Source organism: Hylobates moloch, unplaced genomic scaffold (genome assembly GCF_009828535.3).
Source record: "Hylobates moloch isolate HMO894 unplaced genomic scaffold, HMol_V3 SCAFFOLD_3, whole genome shotgun sequence".
Taxonomy (NCBI): Eukaryota; Metazoa; Chordata; class Mammalia; order Primates; family Hylobatidae; genus Hylobates; species Hylobates moloch.
Window position 1 is genome coordinate 139,073,731 of NW_026652278.1, and position 22,672 is coordinate 139,096,402.

A 22,672-nucleotide genomic window follows, 5' to 3' on the forward strand; every position below is an offset into this window, starting at 1 on the left:
CATCAGGCAGAATGCTTCATCTTATGGCAGGGGTGGCAAGCTGACCTGCCTACGTGGGCCTGGCTTGTAGGAACTGGGCTGCAGTGGAACTCTGGCCAGTGGAAGTTCTCACATCCCATCTGAGCCACCCTGTTCCAGCTAATCATTGCCACGTGGCCCTGTTGTTTCAGTGTTGCCAGATTGCCCAGTTTTTACAGAGCCTAGAAATCTGAGTTTTCAACACTGATCCATACAAAACAAGACTGGGAGCCGTGCACAGGCCTCCCATTGCTGATTTTTAATCATATGGTTATTGGTGTGGAGAATAAGATGATTCTGGTATCCAAACCTGCGTTTTCAGTATGCAGCCTGAAGCTGTGACTCGTGTTGTGAGGCCTTCCTCTTATTGAGAACATTTGCTGAATTTGAAAGTAGTCTTCATTCTTCTTCTAGTCCTTTTTTTAAAAAAAGAGAATCTTTCATTTATTATCCTTGTGCTACCCAGGTTACCTTAGTTGGGAAGTGTGAGATTAGCAGAGTGAGGAAGGGGATGAGGATGGTGACAAATACCATGCCTTCATCATAGGCAGCTGCATGCACACACCAGGTGATTAATATCCAGAGATCCATACAAGCAGGTGACAACTGTCTTCAGCTTACCTGACTTAGAGGTATCTCTAGGAAGACTCGGAATGCCTCCTGTAATGACACAGGGGGGCTAAAACGTGGGATTCTTTTACATTGCTTAAGACGTAGGTACCTATGATACAAATATTAGTTTTACAATCGGATAGTTAATTTCCAGAGGAAGGGCATGAATCATTACAATTAAGCTATAATTTCAGAACTTCCTTTTAGACACTCGTTTCAACTTCTGATCCTAGCTAACTTTTTTATTCTATCTCTTTCTCACATTCATTCTTTTGCAGCAGAGTTGTTAATAAGGAGTACAACTGACTGGTTTGAATTGCACCTTCCCTTACATCTCACTTGTCCTCTGATGGAAGTGTTAATAAATAGTGAAATAAGCAAATGTTGGAAAGTAGGAAAGGAAAAAGAAATCAAGAAGACACAGAATACCTCAAATGGCTCATTGGCCCTTGAGCAAAATGGAGTTGACTGTATTTCATGAGGCAGATGACTAAAGAAGGACATTTTGGTCTTAGGATCACGTCTACTATTTTGGTGATCTTAGCAATGGAATCGTAATATCAAATCAAATTTATTTAGTGGATTAACCTTTTGATCATTGAATTGCTAAGTGATTATTAATGGTAAGAAGCTTCTGTAGTGGTATTTAGCACATCTCTTATGGGAACACTCAAGCTAGTGTACAATCACAGCCTTCCTAACTTGTAGGTGATAAAATAATTCGTTAAAATTACTTGATTTTTAAGGGAAAGGATTGTCAGATACTCAACTTCTTTAGTCTGGTTTTTATGTTCATTATTTATATGATGTTTTGTTCTACATTTTGTATTTCATGAAGTATTTTATAGCTTTATCTTCATCCTTGGTTGCAACATTGGGATTTTTTTTTTAAGTTGTCAGAATCAGGAAAACTCTTAAGTTTGGTCATAGTGATTTTATCTTATCTTAGAGGTTATATGATAAGATAAAGCAACTTGAAACTATTATTCTCCCTTGCCCTCAGTTTTTTGTAGTTAAGATTTAGTTGTGTGAAAAAATAGTTATTTCAGAGAGAACAGAGTAGGGTCTATATTTTGTCATAGGCTTTTATATTTTACATATTCTAAAAAAAAGAAAAGTGAATACATTTATTTGAAAGGAAGCATATAGGAAAAGAATACTAAAAAAACTTCATGTTATTGAATGTCACTTAGCATATTGAAAACTTTACTTCCAAAAGAAGATGTATTCTTGTCATTAGGACTTAATTTTTTTTTTAAGTAGCTTGAATCATATAATTGTCAAAACGACTTGAAGGTTTCAAAAAGTTTAATTTTTTTGTATTTTTTTTCTTATTTTAGTAGTGAACTGACTTCCTATGTTAATCTAGTTTGGGTTAAAATATGCATTATCGTAGACAACTTTGGTTGATTATTTTTCCAAATGTTCTAGCTTATATGGGACAGATAGAAAATGTGTATACAAATATGCTTCTCTCTTCCCTGCCCCCGCCCCTTGACTCATTGTAGTATAAGTTAATTTGACTTAATTAAATACAGAATGAATAGTTTTTGCTTATAAGTTAGGTAGACTATCTGCCAAGATTCGAGGAACTGGATTGGATGACTGGAGATGTTCTTCAGCCCTATGATTTGGTCAGAGATTTGGTATTTGCGTGAAGTGGTTTGTAGTATGTTATTTCTTCTTCTGCACTGAGTAGAGTATGAAACGGTGTGATGTCCCAAACAGCCAGTCTTGGAACACCCTCGGAATTGGTTTCAGTTCAACATCAGGCAGATCAAAAAAGCATCAGCGAAGAGTCAGCAAGCCTGATAGCATGTGTCACAGTAGGATGGGCCTGGATGCAGAAAACCCAGCATGAAGCCGGAGGGGAGATCCTCTGCTGGGAGACATGTTTTCTGTTATGTTCGTTCAACCTCACCCCCACTCCCAATTGAGAGATGACCAGTTTAACTAAATAAACTGAGTGTCTTTACTTTAGTAAAGACTTCCATCGGCATTGGCGCATTTAGCCATACTGTGTATGCTCATTATTTTTCTTTGCAATATATGATTAAATGATATTAAATTTATTTGCAAAAGACTGTAAAATTCTAGTTACTTGCTTAAGCTTCTTTATTGATGATTAATATGAACTAAAATGGATATAGTATCTGGCTAGTTTTCTTAAATGAGAGCAGCTGTTAAATCTTTGTGAGATTCTCATCTTTTCTTATTTTGTTGAAGCCATATTGCTCATTTTTCATATAACATTTAATCTTAACATCAAAGCTGAGTAGATTTGGCTAAGTCAGTTATGAAAAAGCAAAATATGAGGTAGGCTGCTAAGTGCTGAAAAGATTAGAAATCAAAGGTTTGCTTTCATTTCATTTTCAAGTTATATCCCATGTTTTTATTTCTTTAGAACTACTAGTAAGATAACTCTAAAAATGTTAAATATATGTTATGTGTTTGTTTTCTCCTGCCCCCACTCCAAGTGCGTGTCCTTACAATCTCTTGTAAGGACAAGAGGGGCTGTTGTGTTTATTGTAATTCCCCCAAATACAAGGAAAGTTCAGGAGGCTATATGAGATCAAAGTGATCTTTGTTATTTTTCATTCAAGGCAGAAGAAATTTTAAGCAAAGGTTTGGGGAGTCGGAGAGAAGAGGATTACCATCTGAATCTCTTTCTTCATGCTAGCTCTAATTTTAAACAAAACTAGACATTTACAGAACTAGGTTTTATATGTATCTTCTTGTGTAATTAAGTATTCTTTGCCTGTCTTCTTTTGTAACATGATACAGCAGCTTACTTATTTAGGCAACTTAAAAAAATATGACTTATAGTGAGTTGAAAACAAAATCATCTTGCAAGCCAATTGGCAAGATTTAATAACATTTGAGTGTTGGTCTTACTTGGGTATCGTCGGGTTGGCACTTTAACATTTGGATCACGAATGTGCTAACTGCAGCACATTTTGTTGAGCATGTGTTATTGTAGTCCTACAGCGTGGTAGATACCATGATGAGGATACAGAGCCTTCTCAGCAAAAAGTGAGAATACTACTGTTGAGCGGGGCAGAGATGGGTAAACAATGACACATGATCATTTCCTTGTATCCTGAGTAGGAACATATCTTGATCTAGATGAGTCTCTAAAATCAGAGTAGGACAAATAAGTCATATATAGATGTCCTTTCAGCTTGAGTAATAACAAATTAGAACTTTGAATAATTAGCTAAAATTTAAATGTCACACGTCAACGAGAGCAATGCTGATGATACAAATTAGCCGTCTTAGGTAGGTTGAAAGAATCTGGTTTGATTTTGAGGCATGAGCAAGAGAATAGAAAACTAGAAAGCAGGCCACTGTGCAGTCTTTTTAAATGTTGATTTTTAATTCTAAACGATGGAATGCTGTTAGCCATTTGGAAGTTTTTTTGCCTCTACCATTTACTAGTGGTTTTTATTATACTAGATATGAAAATCAGAATTATACCACATATCTATCGAAGAGCTTTTATATGCTCCACATCCTGCCACATACGGTTTTTCCTTTCAAGGAGCTGATTTTCTATTCCCATTCTGTTTGTCACTGCAGTGAAATAAGAAACAACATGGCAATAAGTGCCCAGTGCTAGCTCTGAGGAAGGGAAGTCTGTAGGGGAGGCTTTCTGGTTTCCTTGAAATGAGCTGTTTTGGCAGTTGGGTGGGAAAGGGTTTCAGGTGAGGGGAGTAGCATGACTGAGGCATGGCAGGAGCAGAGAGCTGGAGCCAGGTGTGAGGGTAGGAGATTCCCTGATTAGAAGGGGACAGTGCTGACAGTTGTGAATGATGGGTGGACCTGATGTGGAAGACTTAGACCCAGGAGAGACAGCTTAAGGGACAAATGGGTGGATTGGAGCCTGGGCTGGGGAATATGTATCCTGACTGTATACTCAGGGACAAATTGCTTACCCTCTCTAAATCTATTTTATTAGCTACAAAATCAGGATAATAATAATATCTACCACTGAGGATGGTTGAGAAGGTTCAGTTGTTAATGTGTTTAGCCTAATGTCTGGCACATAGTAAGCACTTGAACTCTAGCTGCTGCTGTATGGTAGTATTCTTAAAGCCAGGGAAAGGTGCTTTAGGTTTAAAGTGATAAGAGGAACCACTGAATATTTTTCAGTAAGAGAGAAGAGTTGTAACATTTTGAAAATAATACTTAAGAAACTTAATCTGACTTAATCTGCCAGTAGAAATCTGAAAGGCAGCCATGGTAAAAGGCTGATGAAGTAATTTAGGCTGAGGTTGAAGTGGGCTTGAATTAGCACTAGAAAGCAAAAATAAAATGGATAGCTGGGAGAGATGTTAAAGCAAATCAGGGACTTCTTAACTGACTAGATGGGGAGATCAAGGCAGATAAAGTGGACATTATTCACCACAGATTAGGCTCATAGGTAAATCTGTCATTGTGTTTATGTTTTTGTTTTTATCTTCAGTTTTTTCCTTGCAGCTTAAAAACAGACCATCTTTCCATCAAAAGGAAGGAAACATGCCATTTTGTTAGTGTGTTCAATATGTATTCTCATGTGTAACTGCTTTGAAAAATAAGTTTAGTAAAAAATGGTGTAGAATGTCTTGGTATAAATAGTGTATATGGAAATAGTGTATATGGGAAGTCAGTGGAAAGAGAGAAATAGTAAATAGTTACTAAAATGTTCCATCTACTTAGAAAAAGAACAGTCCTATAACTATGAGCAAAGTAGAGCTCATTTTTCTCCAATTTTTCCTCACAGGCACATATATCCACGTTCATCCATAGGCTCATATTAAGGGATGGGAGGCCACTCACTCTAGTGAGACCCTTCAGTAGAAGCCAAGGATAGCTCACATTCACGGCAGCAGTGCACTCTGTAATCTCAGTTTCTGAGAGAGCATCTATAGAATGCCTCTTTATGAAAATGTGCTTTTCATAAGTGAATTGTAACTACTCTGTCTTTCCCACACTGTTAGCAGGACACAAACTATGTGGAGGTGTGAGAAGGACAACTGGAAAACCATTGTTGGCATGGATTTTCGTCGACATTCTGTAGCTATTGATGTTTCCTTGTAAACATGCGATCAGCTTGATGCAGAATTATAATCAATCCAGGTAACTGGACCAAGCAGATCTTTGCCTTAAGATTGGCGGTCTGTCTTTTCTCCATGCTTACCAATTTTTTTTGGCATGGCATTTCATGGGTGGGCTCTGGGTAATAACTTCCCAAGCCCGGAAGCCCCTTGCCATCTCCTCACAGCAGTGTTATGATTCCTTGACATGGAATTACTGTGTTGTGAAGTTTAATCTAAGACCAGGCTTGAATGTGTGACAGTATATGTAGACAGATTATTTCTTAACTCACTTTTACAATGATGAGATCAATGGGTTGGAAAAGGCAGCCAGAAGATTCAGGGCTGTAATTGAGTTGTGGCGTGCCTAGAAATTATGTGGGATGCCTCCCCTGCGTTGGTGTCTCCCCAGAAACCTCCTGTGAGGCTCAGCATCCCCCCCTACCCTAATGCTAGTGACAAAGTGAAAGGCAACTTCTTCTATTGCTTCCTATGTAATTTTAACTGTGCTTCTGTGTGGGATGAACATTTCCCCCTTTCTCTGGAGGAGGAAAAAAAAAGCTTATTTAATGCCTTTAAAAAAATACATAGCTGCTTCTGTGGTGAAAATAAGTTCATGGCAGGTAACTCAGATTTATAGAAGAGAGAAAAATTCTTTAAAGCCTGTCTCCCTGTGGAGTGGGTTTTTTCTTCACTTCTAATAGCTTTTATTTTAATTTCTAGTTCTGAATTCAAGCAGCTGTCACTCTCTTTATAGCCCCCTTTGAAACTCTTGTGGCGTAGGAGGTAGCTGGGCTGTCTAAGAAACATCTTTTCAAACCAACCAAAGTATTGTTTATCCTGAATGAAATGGAATTTTAAGGCTGTCAAGAGTGACTGATTTGAAACATTTTCTTTGATAGCCAGGAAGATGAGCAGAAATCTTGAGGGAGAAGGTATTTCTCTGTATAACCAATTCCAAGTGACTTCTGTTGCTCTGAAAACTCTATGGCCCATGATTAAAATGACCATGATCTAAGAGTGTTGTGTACAATTAATAGAACAAAGTCAACCTGTGGCCAGTTCATTTTTACTTACTGAATTCTTACCAGCTGTTGAGGAAAAAGAAATGATGCAAGACTGAGGCAATGCCAGAGAACACTCCTTGTATTTGTCGTGAGTTGTCTCCAGTTGGCTTTTCTTAGCTCTGGGTTGCATCTTTGCAGCCTGGTTCCCTCTGCATGCTCATTCTACCTTCCTCTGTGCCTTCCTAGGCTGTATTAAGGAGGAGTACAGGGTCACCTTTAGATGAAAAAAAACAAAACAAAACATTTAAGCCTATTAAAATGAAATTTGGGGCCAGGCCTAGTGGCTCACTCCTGTAATCCCAGCATGTTGGGAGGCCGAGGTGGGAGGATTGGTTGGGCCTGGGAGGTTGAGGCTGCAGTGAGCCATGATTACACCACTGCACTCCAGCCTGGGTGACAGATCAAGACCCCATCTCCAACAACAACAAAAAAAAGTGAATTTTGAGACTGGCATTTGGATCTACTAATAGTCTTTAAAATCAGCAGCACAAGTTTTTGAACATGAAATGTGCTTATGATAATGGTTTTTATTTTTCTCTTTAAATAAAGAGAAATAGTGATTATTTAAGTCTGTTTATTATCTTGGCTATTTAAAAGGTATACTCTTTTTCTTAAAATCTTTAGCAGTTCATGCAGGAGTATGATACAAAATTCAGAGAGTAATAACTTTGAACAGTTACATATTAGCATATTATATACCAAGTACTGTTATTGGCAAAATTTATTAAACTTAGATAATATCCACAACAATCCTATGGGTAGTATTATTATCCCTATTTTATAGTTCAGGAAACTGAGGCATAGAGAAGGCCTATAACTCACCCACATCTGTGACAAAGCTAGGATGGAACCCAGGCAGTCTGATTCCAGGGTCTGGGTTCTTAATCACTCTACTAGAGTGCTGAACATAAGGGCAACTGTGAACTTCTCTTCCCTGGAGTCAACAGACATTGCCATTTGTCTTGTGGGTCCTTTCAGAGATACTCTGTGCATTTCTAACAATGCTATTTATTTTTTAATTTTAAGAATGATTCTTAGTTTTTCCATTAAAAAAAAAATGGTTAGTGTTGTAAGGGAGTCACAGCTGTGTTCTTGATCCAGGAAATGAAGGAGAAGGAAGAGCCAGAGAGGACTGTGGTTTTCAATGTGGGACGTAAAACACTGTAACAAGCACGGGCCCTCCAGGAGAAAAGTCCAGGCCTGTTTTTTTATGAGAGGAAGGGGAGGGAAGTGACCCATTTTGTTTCAATGATATTAAGTACTGCCAAAGCATTTTATTGTAATTTATGTCACCACTTACCTAAATGAACAAACATCTGGTCATGGATTGGTTGTAGTGAGGATATCTCAGGTACCTGATGCTTTAACAGGCTGTTAGAAAGTGAACACAGTTGGTAATTTGCTGCTGCCTGAATATATGAGATTTTGCTGTTACTTTTCTGTTTTCTCCTCCCACTCCTCTCCCCTTCTTTATTTTTTTTTTTTTGAAACGGAGTCTCGCTCTGTCGCCCAGGCTGGAGTGCAGTGGCGCAGTCTCGGCTCACTGCAAGCTCCGCCTCCTGGGTTCACGCCATTCTCCTGCCTCAGCCTCTCCGAGTAGCTGGGACTACAGGCGCCCGCCACCACGCCCGGCTAATTTTTTTGTATTTTTAGTAGAGACGGGGTTTCACCGTGGTCTCGATCTCCTGACCTTGTGATCCGCCCGCCTCGGCCTCCCAAAGTGCTGGGATTACAAGCGTGAGCCACCGCGCCCGGCCTCTCCCCTTCTTTATTAAAAATAATTTTAAAAAATAATATATTCCCATGTTTGAAAGCTCAAAAATATAAAAAGATACAAAGTGGAAAGATCTATTCCATCCCATTGACTCAGTGCTTGCGTCTGCAAGCCAGATCTGTAACCATTGATGTTCATGGGTTGAACCATATAAAATTGCCATCTTTTAGGTCAAAAGTTATCTAATATCAGCAATTTCAACTGTCCCCCCCTCCCCCATATTGTAGGCCAAACGTTGTAATCATTGAGAATTTCATGTAGTTCAACTTGTGGTTTCTGAAATCCTTCTAGAGTTGAGATATAAATTGGATTGGTGATCAGTTATTAGCAAGTTTGTACCTCGTGAAACTGCTGTAGGTATATGCCAAACATGATTGAATATAATCATTTTTATATGGTTCAACCTATAGTTTCCTGTCCTTCTAGAATTCTTTATGTTTATAAGTGTATTAGGGTTCTCTAAAGAGATAGAATGAATAAGATAGATGTATATACTGAAGGGGAGTTTATTAAGGATATTGACTCACATGATCACAAGGTGAAGTCCCACAATAGGCCATCTGCAAGCTGAGGAGCAGGGAAGCTAGTCTGAGTCCCAAAACCTCAAAAGTAGGGAAGCTGACAGTGCAGCCTTCAGTCGGTGACCAAAAGCCCACTGAAGAACTTGGACTCTCATGTTCGAGGGCAGGAAACATCCAGCTTGGGAGAAAGATGATGGCTGTGGAAGACTCAGCAAGTCAAGTCCTCCACCTTCTTCTGCCTGCTTTCTTCCAGCTGCTCTGGCAGCTGATTAGGTGTTAATCTCCTTTGGCAACACCCTCACCGACACACCCAGGAACAATACTTTGCATCCTTCAATCCAATCATGTTAACACTCAATATTCACCACCACAATAAGCAAATATGAATATGGATTCTTATTTATTCTCTTCTGCACTGAAGAGTCAGTTTGGTACCTTTTTTGTTTTTTTTCAAATTTTATAGTATATCTTGTGTTGCTTTTTATGTCAGTACAAAGAGAGCTTTCTCCTTTCTTCACTGCCGTATAGTACTCTATGCATTCTATTGTATGGATGTACTTATAAGAGGACCTTGTATTCTACAGCCCAGCCAAACGCAGTCAGATGATGCAGACGTCTTACTCATCACACATAGGCTTCTAGCCATCCTGGGATGATAAAGATTTGTCCATAGAAATAATGTACAGTATGCTTTTGAATGAAAAAAGCAAGTTTTAAAATGGAATTTTCAAAAGTATTCTCACTTTTAAAGGAAAAACTATATATTTAAATATACTATAAGCATACAAGTAAATCTGGAAAAATAATCAGTTATAACAATGGTTATCCTTAGGTGGTAAGAGTTGGTGATTTTCTTTATACATATTTGTATTTCCTATCTTGTCTATAATGTATTACTTGTAATACATACATATAAATACACATATACACACATACCACATACGTTTATATGTGTTTAGTTTACAAATGTTTCAGCTTAACTCTGAAGCAAGCTGTGTTTCATACTAGTGTGTTGGGTATACGTTTAAAATTTTGAAATGGAAGGATTGAGAAGCAGAGTCTAGAAAGAAAGGGAATGGAGTCCCTTTAGCATGAGCTGGCCTGGGGAGACTTCATTGGCACTAACTGAGAATGACTGTCTCTCACTGCTTAGTGTTTTCCTGTTAGACTTCACGTGTCTTTCGCCTTTTGCCCAGGCTGCTTTCTCATGGTGACGTTGTCCTGGCGTTTTGGGGATCCCTATTACTGGAAATATTTAGGCAGCAAAGAGTTTTATTGAATGGTTGACTTGCTTGTGGTTAAGTTTGGATTTAAATTTCTGTCCTCCTCTTGATGTTGTTTATGATCTCAGCAAATCCCTCTCTAAGCCTCACAAGTTTGCACAATAAAACTTTGACATGGTTTTTGCCTGGAACAACTGAGTTAATGGATGTAAACCAGCCAACATATGGTAAATATTGAATAGTTTTTGCTTATATTTTCTTGAGAGCCTGATATCTGAAGCAGAAGAGCTTCAGATACACTTTCATGTTTGGTATGCTTTCAAATAAAATGTAATTTAATCTTTTATTTCTGGTTATTTTTGTCCAACATTATACCTAAGTTTATTGGTAACTAGCATCTCCCTCTGGCAATTACTTATTTATTTTTTTGAGACCATTTCGCTTTTGTTGCCCAGGCTAGAGTGCAATGGCACGATCTTGGCTCACTGCAATCTCTGCCTCCCAGGTTCAAGTGATTCTCCTGCCTCAGCTTCCCGAGTAGCTAGGATTACAGGCCCCTGCCACCACTCCCGCCTAATTTGTTTTTTTTGTATTTTTAGTAGAGACAGGTTTCACCCTGTTGGCCAGGCTTGTCTTGAGCTCCTGACCTCAGGTGGTTCACCCACTTTGACCTCCCAAAGTGCTGGGATTACAGGTGTGAGCCACTGCCCTGGCCTCCATCTGGCAATTAATAATGAACTTTCCTTCTCCTTAGGTGAGAGGAATAGGGGAGGACAGGTGAAAAGCAAGGAGTCTGGCAGCCCTCATTGGCTCAGCTGGACTGGAGGTTGTGCTCTGAGCACAGTGCTCTAAATTTCCTGTGCTGTCAAACTGGCAGCTTCCTCAAAGTTTATGGAAGACAGCTTAGGTATCTGAGTAGTTTTGGGTTCCCAAGAATAATAACACATGGCTGTTATATTTTTTATTTATATGGGCAAAAATTTTAGTCTTTAAACAATGCCCCAGGACTGTGATTATGACATAAAAATGCTCTTTGCTTTATAGAGTAAAGCAATTTGCTTTGACTTCTGTTGACATTGCAACTGAACTGGTCATACTTGCTTTATAATTGAATTGCTGCAGATTTCCATCGACCTTTGCAAGAGGTAGAGGTGGTTCCTGGAGTTGTAACCTGATGCCTATTAGCTGTTGCTGTAACTTTATAATGGGGTCTTTATTTTTTTGTCATGTGATTGGTTTTAACAGCTGATGAGAGAATCAGCTTTTCCTGGCATGTACTTTTGGCATATTTTAGCTGTCATAGTAGCTTTTTGGGGCAAGCATTATGCTTAATTTCTTTAAATCTCTGGGCAACAGAAAATAAAATCTACTTACTAAGTTTATGGCAATTTCATTACATCTTTTCATGCCTTAATGTGACAATTTATAGTTCAGGAGCTGCCTTTTTAGTTTTGGGGGGAATGCAGAGCTGTATGTAGTTTTGTTTCTGTGCTTTTGGGATTGGGGAGTAGGAAGCTCTTTTCTTGAGAAGTCACATTTTTCTTTTTCTAGAGAGGATTTCAGATACATTATATTAGCCAAGTGAATTATTATCTAGCAACTGACTGTCATTCATCTGTACATTATTAGGCTTCATTATAGTTCCCATTTTGGCTTGCCGTGTTTCAGAGGGAAAATGAAATGGGAGGAGCGAGGTCGTTCAGCCCCCTACCCTGGATGGCATTACTTGAGCTTGCAGTGTAACTGAGAATTGGGCTAAGTGGAACTTTAGGAAGCTCTCTACCATGCGGCAGTTATAACCTGCATCTCAGTGCACCTGCCCATGCTGAGAAACACAGTTAGCTTCTTTCCTTAATGGGCAGTTGGCAGGGTTAGTGTATTAATTTTTCTCCCTTTTTCCCCCTAATGTAAGACTTAAGGAAGATTTTCTGATCAAAGAATCTGGACTTTTTTCTAGCAGTAATCATGCAATACTTACTACTCTATGGACAGTAAAGAAGAATTTCCTTTGGATGGTAGGGTAGAGTTGATTTTCTTTTTTAAGAAAGATATCTCTACATTCACAGTTTTTAAAAGGTTTCATTTTAATGTCAAACTTAGTATTCCATAACCTATCTTTACTATTCTAATTTGTTTAATAAAGGAACTGCCTCTGTGTGTGTGTGTGTGTGTGTGTGTGTGTGTGTGTGTGTGTGTGTGTATACTTTTCCAGTTAAAGAAAACTGATGTATAAGATAATATGATATAATTCCCTGGTCTAGGTTCTGTAGAGGATGAGAATAAATACCTGGGCTGAAAAATATCTCAACTTTAATTTTTATCTTGCTTTGGACTGTTTCTTTCTGTAGATCTTATCTGTTTGGTGCCTCTGTTGATAGTGCTTCATGAAGAAAGTTATCTCACTCAATTCCTTAGCCATTTCAGTTGAATTCGTGATACGATTTGGTGTGTCCCCACCCAGATCTCATCTTGAATTGTAGTTCCTCTAATCCCCACGTGTCGTGGGAAGGACCCAGTAGGAGGTAGTTGAATTGTGGGAGCAGTTACCTCCATGCTGTTCTTGTGATAGTGAGTGACTTCTCACGAGATCTGATGGTTTTATAAGGGGGCTTTCCCCTTTTGCTTGGCACTTCTCCTTCGTGCCATCGTGTGTAGAAGGATGTGTTTGCCTCCCCTTCTGCCATGATTGTAAGTTTCCTGAGGCCTCCCCAGCCCTACTGAACTATGAGTCAGTTAAACCTCTTTCCTTTATAAATTACCCAGTCTCAGGTGTGTCTTTATTAGCAGCATGAGAATGGACTAATACAAGTTGACTAGCATAGGGATAGATGGAGAGGGAGAGCCAGGTTTTCTTTGGCTGGTTAGGGGTTGATTGTGTTTTGGACCTGACTTTGACACTTCTCAGTCATGCTGCTCAGACTGCTCTGTGTACACTGGTCATTCCATGTATAGATTACAACTTCTAGGTAGATGAGGTCCTGGAACACCATGACATTTTGGTCCAGCCAAGCATCTGGGTAAGCTGTGAAGAAACAAGGCTGTTCGGTTTTCTTCAAAAACTGAGGAATAAGCTACTTGAAAAAAACCAGTCTTAGATAATCCAGCTAGGTGAGATAGGTGGTTTTTCTGTGTTCTTTGGTCATGATCTTTTTCAGTTTCCCTCAGTCTTATGGTAACTTTGGGGATCTGGTCACCCAGTTTCTGAAAGCTAATAATTATTGGAGTACTAGTGAAAAGATGGAAAATCAAAATTTTGGACAAAACTGTAATCCTGCCTTTGGGGCAGTAATAAATCATAAGCTGTTCTGGAAGTCATGTTCCTTTCCTCAGAATTGGAAGTCTTGAATGTTTCACTGTCCATGACAAACTGCTGCCCCAGTAGTTTCAAAGCAAGTGGATGTTATGATGCACTTCTAAGTCTTCGGTAGGAAGGAAGAGGCTGTGGACAACTAGAGCATCTTTGGATGTCCTTGTTAAAACAGAATGCCATACAAGATGAGTCATTGTTCTGATCCAATATGACAGTCTGAGATGTCTCTTTTTGTAGGGAGTAAGTAGGGAGGACCTCATCTACCTAGAAGTTGTAATCTATACATGGAATGACCAGTGTACACAGAGCAGTCTGAGCAGCATGACTGAGAAGTGTCAAAGTCAGGTCCAAAACACAATCATATACAAAGTATTAGGTATATCTCCTAATGCTATCCCTCCCCCTCCCCCCACCCCACAACAAGCCCCTGTGTGTGATGTTCCCCTTCCTGTGTCCATGTGTTCTCATTGTTCAATTCCCACCTATGAGTGAGAACATGTGGTGTTTGGTTTTCTGTCCTTGTGATAGTTTGCTGAGAATGATGGTTTCCAGCTTCATCCATGTCCCTACAAAGGACACGAATTCATCATTTTTTATGGCTTCATAGTATTCCATGGTGTATATGTGCCACATTTTCTTAATCCAGTCTATCATTGTTGGACATTTGGGTTGGTTCCAAGTCTTTGCTATTGTGAATAGTGCCGCAATAAACATACGTGTGCATGTGTCTTCATAGCAGCATGATTTATAATCCTTTGGGTATATACTCAGTAATCAGATGGCTGGGTCAAATGGTATTTCTAGTTCAAGATCCCTGAGAAATCGCCACACTGTCTTCCACAGTGGTTGAACTAGTTTATAGTCCCACCAACAGTGTAAAAGTGTTCCTATTTCACCACATCCTCTCCAGCACCTGTTTCCTGACTTTTTAAATGATCGCCATTCTAACTGGTGTGAGATGGTATCTCATTGTGGTTTTGATTTGCATTTCTCTGATGGCCAGTGATGATGAGCATTTTTTCATGTGTCTTTTGGCTGCATAAATGTCTTCTTTTGAGAAGTGTCTGTTCATATCCTTCGCCCACTTTTTGATGGGGTTATTTGTTTTTTTCTTGTAGATTTGTTTGAGTTTTTTGTAGATTCTGGATATTAGCCCTTTGTCAGATGAGTAGATTGCAAAAATTTTCTCCCATTCTGTAGGTTGCCTGTTCACTCTGATGGTAGTTTCTTTTGCTGTGCAGAAGCTCTTTAGTTTAATGAGATCCCATTTGTCAATTTTGGCTTTTGTTGCCATTGCTTTTGGTGTTTTAGACATGAAGTCCTTCCCCATGCCTATGTCCTGAATGGTATTGCCTAGGTTTTTCTTCTAGAGTTTTTATGGTTTTGGGTCTAACATTTAAGTCTTTACTCCATCTTGAATTAATTTTTGTTTAAGGTGTAAGGAAGGGATCCAATTTCAGCTTTCTACATATGGCTAGCCAGTTTTCCTCTCCACCCCAAATCAACAGAATATGATTTTCTTCTTAATCATGTTTAGTTTACCAGTATATGGATTATTTTGCAATATTGGTCTGAGAAGATCATTTATATACTATTTATCCATTGGAATTTGATAAGACTTTACAGCCTTCCTACAAAAATATTCCATGTGTTCTTGAAAATAATGTGCATCCTCTAATTATTGTGAATTATATGCGTGTGTATAAAACATATCAGCTTTGTATTGTTGATTACAGATATCTCTCTTTTTTGTCAACTTGTTAGCAGTATCTGAGAGGAGTTTTAAAATGCCGGGCGCAGTGGCTCATGCTTGTAATCCCAGCACTTTGGGAGGCCGAGGCGGGCGGATCACGAGGTCAGGAGATCGAGACCACGGTGAAACCCCGTCTCTACTAAAAATACAAAAAAAATTAGCCGGGCGTAGTGGCGGGCGCCTGTAGTCCCAGCTACTCGGAGAGGCTGAGGCAGGAGAATGGTGTGAACCCGGGAGGCGGAGCTTGCAGTGAGCCCAGATCGCGCCACTGCACTCCAGCCTGGGCGACAGAGCGAGACTCTGTCTCAAAAAAAAAAAAAAAAAAAAAAAAAAAAAAAACTGCAACTACAATTGTTGATTTTTCTCTTTTTCTTTGTAGTTATGTCATTTTTTGCTTGAGGCTGTATTAGGTGCTTATCTTCTCATTTAACTATTTCTTTCCTTTATTATTATAAAATGATTCTCGTGTAGTTTATTAAGATCATTACCTTTCTTTTGGTTCATATTGGGTTAATATATTCATCTTTTGATCTTTTATTTTTTAACCTTTTTTGGCCTTGTTGTTTTAAGCATGTTTCTTGTAGTCAACATACTATTGGGCTTAAAAAATACATTTGGAGTGTCGCTGTGTTTTAATTGGTGAGTTTAGGCCATTTATATATATTGCAATTACTGTCGTATTAGGATTTCTGTCATTTTGTTTTTCACTTAATGAATTTTGATACAATTGCCGTTTTCTGCCTTCTCTTCAAAAAAGCAAATGTTCTTCTGCTTTTTAAAATGATAGTTTTTTTTTGTTACTGAAGTGGTGCCTTTGTTTTGAAACTTAGTGTTATTTCTCTGTTACTTTCTTAAACTATATTTCTCTCCCCACTTCCAGTAAGACAAATAATTTAATGGGCTGTTAACTCCCTCTGATCTACCCACCCCCACCATGTTGGTATTTTCCAGAATTTCAGTTCCGGATTATTTTAGTTATGTTCTTTTCCTTTTCTTTTGTCTTAGATTTTTTAAAAGACAATAATGGACATGATCAAGTTAGCTGAATATCTTATATTGCTTCTTTTATTTAAATACTTAGAGAATTTCTCTAAGAGTGTTATCAGTATAGTTCTTTGGCCATCCTTTGGGGATTTTTATATCTGATAATAGTTTTATTATGCCCTCACATTTGAAGGCAGTTTGAATATATAATTCTCTGCTCAAATTTTTTTCTTTAATACTTTAAGAATACTACTTCAATTTTTTTTGGTTTTTTTTTGAGATAGAGTCTCACTCTGTAGCCTAGACTGGAGTGCAGTGCTGTGATCTCAGCTCACTGCAACTCCCACCTGCTGGGTTCAAGCAATTCTCATGCCTCAGCCTCCTGAGTAGCTAGGATTACAGGTACCCACCACCATGCCTGGCTAATTTTTTTTTCTGTGTATTTTTAGTAGAGATGGGGTTTCACTATGTTGGCCAGGTTGATCTCGAATTATGGACCTCCAGTGATCTGCCCACCTCTACCTCCCAAAGTGCTGGGATTACAGGTGTGAGCCACCGCACCTGGCCTAGGATACTACTTCAATTTCCTTCTGCACTTAACATTGCTGTTGAGAAGTCTGATGTCAATCTGATTCTTTTCCATTTTATATGATCTGCTTTTTCCATATGGTTGCTTTTTTCTTTGTATTTGATATTCTTAAATGTTAAAATAATATGTCTTATGTGCAGGATTTTCCTTACTCCTCCGTTTGGCACTCTCAGTCCTTTATAATTGAGGTCTTTGATGTTCTTTAATTTTGAGACTTTGGTTATTATTTAAATATTTCCTCGTCTCAATTTGTTTCTTTTTCTGGGATCTGGTTTTTGGCAATTTCACTTCTATTCTCTGTGTTACAGATCTCTAAATCTCTGAGTTTTCTTATTCATTGAGTTTGCTGTCTTAGTTTTCTTCTTGTTTTTAGAAGTTCTAGTTTACAAGTCCATGGTGAAGGAGGATTTTTTTGTGTGTATGCATGGTTAGAGTGTGTCGGATCCATCTTCTCCCCTTTCTTTTTGCTCTCTGGCTATTGCCTCCACTGGGGTCACCTAGGTGCTCGTTCAGAGCCAGGTGCTGTTATTGCCAGCACAATGTTCTTGTCCTTGGGATAGGCCAAATCATCCCCCAGGCAAGTGGGAAACTTGCTTATAGGTTCTTGGCCTCCATCTAGGGTGGAGAGCTTCTCTCAGTCCCTATTTCCACGTGAAGAGCCTGGGTGTAGCCCCTCTGCCCCATGTTTGGTATATTATTATAGATGCAAGGAACCCTACAGTTTTTTTTTGTTTTGTTTTGAGACAGAGTATTGCTCTGTTGCCCAGGCTGGGGTGCAGTCATGTGATCTCAGCTCACTGCAACTTCCACCTCCTGGGTTCAAGCGATTCTCCTGTCTCAACCTCCTGAGTAGTTGGGATTACAGGCGTGCACCACCACACCTGGCTATTTTTTGTATTTCTAGTAGAGACTGGGTTTTGCCATGTTGGCTAGGCTGGTGTCGAACTCCTGACCTCAGGTGATCCACCTGCCTTGGCCTCCCAAAGTACTGGGATTACAGACATGAGTCACAGCGCCTGGCCAGAACCCTGCAGGGTTTAAATGTCTAGGTGGTTCTGTTGGTTTCAGTTGGTCTTGGAACCATAAACCTTTGGCTAGTGGTCCCTCTGGATGTTTCTTTTTTGTTCCTGTTCCACAGAAATGTGTAACAAGTTTATCAGGGCAGTTATATATTTTTATTTATTAAAAAAGATTGGGGGGGTTATTTGGTGTATGTGTGAGAGAGAGGTAGGTTTCTTCTTAATATTCCATCTTGGCTGAACATTTTCTGAATGAACTTTATCATAAAAGTGTTTCTGTGTTATAATTGCAGTTACTTTGTTCTCAGCAAAACTTTCTTTTGATCCTGTTAACTACTTGGTAATTAGAAGTATCTAAGTTTATTCTGACCTGACAGGAAGAGTATTTGTATACCAAAGTAGGTTTCAGCTGTCCCCCAGCTAGCCAAGTGGATGACTGTGAGGTTTGCTTAAATTAAATTCAACTCATATATTAGATCTTTGCTTTTTATGCATTTTTCTTTCCTCTTTTCTGTCTTCTCCTTTTCTTCCTTACTCCTGCTAATACATAAGTCAGATGTTTAAGAATGAGGAGCATGGGATAGCTTTGCTGCTATGGGGACGGTCCATCTGTGAGGAATAACAGAAACTGTCTGTGATTTTATACCATGCCCAAAAAATCTTCAGCTACATGGAAGAACAGCAGGGAAGGGATTTCAGGGGGGAACTATCTCTGACTTAACTGTTAGGAAATATATCTGAGAGGAGACAAAGAAGAAATGAATGAAATGGGAGGGAAGCCTGAAGCTTTATTCCTTCCAACAATCCAAAAGCAGTTCTGTTCAAGTGAAATGACCAGAAAATGAATGAAGAGAATAGTTTGTCATCATCAGGACAAAAAAAGTTAAACTACCTGAAGTAAAAGCTTATCAATAGATTAAAATAAGATATAAACATCCTCTAAATTATTGGAAACGGTAGAATTATCAAGCTCTTGTTTCTCCTCTTGGTCTAATGTTCTGCCAATCTTCGAAGATTATTTTAGTTTGTCGTGAAAATAAAGCACTTGTACATGTGCTCAGGCTCATAAAAAATCAGACTAAGTGACATATAGTAGCTATCACCAAAGATATGTCCTCTTGACCAATTGTGGTTAGTTTTTTTGAGAATTGATGTTTGTTCAGGAATCCTAAATATTTGCAAAAGAACACTGTGTTGTATTTAAAACAACAAAACAACAACAACAATAATACTGCTTTAAAGAAAAGGCAGCTCTCTTGGCCGGAAGATCCCTTAAGGTTCTTTTACTTTTCCGCATCTTCTTCCTGATTCTCTCCATCCAGTGCTGTGACTTCAACTCTCTGTGCGTGACTTTCAGATCAATAAAACTATCTCAGGCTTCTCTTCTGAGCTCTAGGGTTGTATAACCAACTCTCCCTTAGATACTGTCACGTGGATTTTTTATTGACACCCCAAACCCAATATGCCTACAACTGGTCTTATTATCTCCCTCACCCAATATGCTCCTTGTTTTTTTATTCCCTATTTCAGTTAATGATTCTACCATACACCCAGTTCCTAAGCCATGAACCTGAGGCTCATCTTAAGTTTCTCTCTCACCCTTCACCTTTGTTCACTGAGTTCTAATGACTGTCATAACTGAATATCTTTTGAAGCTATTCTCCAGGTCGTATCACTTCCCTGCTTAATCCCTGAATCCCTGCAATACCTTCCCGGTGTCTGCAGAGTAAATTCATATGCCTTTACATTTGATACAAAGTTCTTTACCCTACTTCATGTACCTGCTTTCTGCCTTTGACCCTGTTCTCCAACAAAATCCAACTACTGTGGCTCTGAAAATGGCCACATGCTCTCCTGTTTCTTTTCTTTCAGTTTTGATATTTTCTCGACCAGAGGCTTTTTCCTTGAAGCTGGCAATAATTTCTTCCTATTCCTGTTGCTGCACTCCCACCTGTCTTTCGCTCCTAACACTGGTAACTTTGAAAACTCCTTTTTTCTGGGTCTCAAAGCTCCTTGACATAACCATATTACAGCAAACACCACTTTATTTGTCTTTGCCTGTTTTCTGCATTATACTCTGGGCATCTTTGGGTTAGGGACTGCTTGTCTGCCTGTGTAATTCAGCATCTACCATGTGCCTTTGTACATAAGGAGAAGCTCAGTAAATGCTAGTTGGGTGAATAAAGTGGATTAGAGGTGCTTGTGGCTCGAAATGGGAGAGGATGAGAATCCAAAACTGTGTGCAGATTTTGTAAGAATATGTTGGGGTCTTCAGATTTTTTTTCCCTTCTCAATTTGTAGAGGCAGTGGCTCTCCATGCTTATGCTATTTCTTGTGGCAGTGAGCCTGCCATACTTCCTGATGATTCCTAGATTGCCTGGTACTGCTTTGTGTTCTGTAAGGCTTCCCAAGACCAAGACGTGGTCTCCACCCTGACAAAACGTACAAGGGAAATGGGCACCTAAAACCAGGTTATAAAACCAGCATATGATGGCGAAATGCAAAATTGATGGCTGCAGACAGCTGTGAGAAAGGAGAAAAGAATCAGGAGAGGAGGGGTTTGGCAAGTACCTTGTGGGAGTTAAATCTGTGGATGCTGCAAGGAAGTTACTTTCTCTTCTAATCGGTGGTAGTTCATTTTCCAGTGAGTGTCTTAGAGTCTGTTCATAAATCCTTTGGTACCATTTTTGTTCACTCATTGGAACAACCTTTTTACCCACAGGTGATTTGTCTGTTTGTAGATGCCTGTTAAAGGGTAACACCTAAGGGAAGAGATTGTGTGATCACTCAGAAGAAATGATAGGTGAAAAATAATGAGTGTATCTGACTTTAATTCTCAATTTTAAGTTAGCTTCATGGGATTTGAAATCTTTATTCCCAGCCAGGGGTAGTGGCTCATACTTGTAATCCCAACACTTTGAGAAGTCAAGATAGGAGAGGGAGGAGCCAAGATGACCGAATAGGAACAGCTCCGGTCTACAGCTCCCAGTGTGAGCGGCACAGAAGACGGGTGATTTCTGCATTTCCGTTTGAGGTACCGGGTTCATCTCACTAGGGAGTGCCAAACAGTGGGTGCAGGACAGTGGGTGCAGCGCACTGTGTGTGAGCCAAAGCAGGGCAAGGCATTGCCTCACTCGGGAAGCGCAAGGGGTCAGGGAGTTCCCTTTCCTAGTCAAAGAAAGGGGTAACAGACTGCACCTGAAAAATCGGGTCAGTCCCACCCTAATACTGCGCTTTTCCAATGGGCCTGGAAAACGGCACACCAGGAGATTGTGTCCCGCACCTGGCTCGGAGGGTCCTATGCCCACGGAATCTCGCTGATTGCTAGCACAGCAGTCTGAGATCAAACTGCAAGGCGGCAGCGAGGCTGGGGTAGGGGCGCCCGTCATTGCCCAGGCTTGCTTAGGTAAACAAAGCAGCCAGGAAACTCGAACTGGGTGGAGCCCACCACAGCTCAAGGAGGCCTGCGTGCCTCTGTAGGCTCCACCTCTGGGGGCAGGGCACAGACAAACAAAAAATCAGCAGGAACCTCTGCAGACTTTTAAATGTCCCTGTCTGACAGCTTTGAAGAGAGTAGTGGTTCTCCCAGCACGCAGCTGGATATCTGAGAATGGACAGACTGCATCCTAAAGTGGGTCCCTGACCCCCGAGCAGCCTAACTGGGAGGCACCCCCGAGTAGGGACAGACTGACACCTCACTTGGCCAGGTACTCCTCTGAGACAAAACTTCCAGAGGAACTATCAGACAGCTGAATTTGTGGTCTCACGAAAATCCACTGTTCTGCAGCCACCGCTGCTGACACTCAGCCAAACAGGGTCTGGAGTGGACCTCTAGCAAACTCCAACAAACCTGCAGCTGAGGGTCCTGTCTGGTAGAAAGAAAACTAACAAACAGAAAGGACTTCCACACCAAAAACCCATCTGTACATCACCATCATCAAAGACCAAAAGTAGATAAAACCACAAAGATGGGGAAAAAACAGAGCAGAAAAACTGGAAACTAAAAAGCAGAGCACCTCTCCTCCTCCAAAGGAACGCAGTTCCTCACCAGCAATGGAACAAAGCTGGACGGAAAATGACTTTGATGAGCTGAGAGAAGAAGTCTTCAGACAATCAAACTACTCTGAGCTACGGGAGGAAATTCAAAACAATAGCAAAGAAGTTAAAAACTTTGAAAAAAAATTAGACAAATGGATAACGAGAATAACCAATGGAGAGAAGGGCTTAAAGGAGCTGATGGAGCTGAAAGCCAAGTTTCGAGAACTACGCGAAGATTGCAGAAGCCTTGGGAGCCGATGTGATCGACTGGAAGAAAGGGTATCAGTGATGGAAGATGAAATAAATGAAATGAAGTGAGAAGGGAAGTTTAGAGAAAAAAGAATAAAAAGAAACGAACAAAGCCTCCAAGAAATCTGGGACTATGTGAAAAGACGAAACCTACGTCCGATTGGTGTACCTGAAAATGACAGGGAGAATGGAACCAAGTTGGAAAACACTCTGCAAGATATTATCCAGGAGAACTTCCCCAGTCTAGCAAGGCAGGCCAACATTCAGATTCAGGAAATACAGAGAACGCCACAAAGATACTCCTCGAGAAGAGCAACCCCAAGACACATAATTGTCAGATTCACCAAAGTTGAAATGAAGGAAAAAATGTTAAGGGCAGCCAGAGAGAAAGGTCGGGTTACCCACAAAGGGAAGCCCATCAGACTAACAGCTGATCTCTC

General features: G+C 39.8%; 1 protein-coding gene across 2 annotated transcripts in view; it reads left to right on the plus strand.

Moving 5' to 3' along the window:
* The window catches only part of ARHGAP10 (Rho GTPase activating protein 10), a 344,518-nt gene that overhangs the window by 287,357 nt on the left and 34,489 nt on the right, over positions 1-22,672 (plus strand). The gene's annotated exons all lie outside the window — the stretch shown is intronic.